The 343-nt window shown below is 33.8% G+C and overlaps 1 protein-coding gene across 1 annotated transcript in view; it reads right to left on the bottom strand.

Moving 5' to 3' along the window:
* LOC119587681 (cytochrome P450 2L1-like) overlaps positions 1-343 on the bottom strand; it is a 6070-nt gene that overhangs the window by 377 nt on the left and 5350 nt on the right. The window lies entirely within an intron of this gene.

A 343-nucleotide genomic window follows, 5' to 3' on the forward strand; every position in this document is an offset into this window, starting at 1 on the left:
TATGATATATATTAGGAAAAAATAGGAAAACAGATGTGTAAGAACAGTCTCAAGATGAAGACAATGAAATAGAAAGAAAAAGTCCTTTGCTTTGGGAAACAAACACTAGATACAAACATGTAGATTAAAACAAGACAGATAAACAGATACATAATAATTCAACTATTAGATAAATGAACTTTGCTGATCAAGGAAGCAGGAAGTGCTATTGATATTGCAAGATCACTCAGAAACCACAAGCGTAACAGGTAGGTCACAGTTTTCAAAAGTGCCGAGAGTATTTTTAGTTACAAGACAGATCTGTGTCGCAATATGGGTTAATGATATCTCCTCTTCCTCTCAG

This window comes from Penaeus monodon, chromosome 23 (assembly GCF_015228065.2).
Source record: "Penaeus monodon isolate SGIC_2016 chromosome 23, NSTDA_Pmon_1, whole genome shotgun sequence".
Classification (NCBI taxonomy): domain Eukaryota; kingdom Metazoa; phylum Arthropoda; class Malacostraca; order Decapoda; family Penaeidae; genus Penaeus; species Penaeus monodon.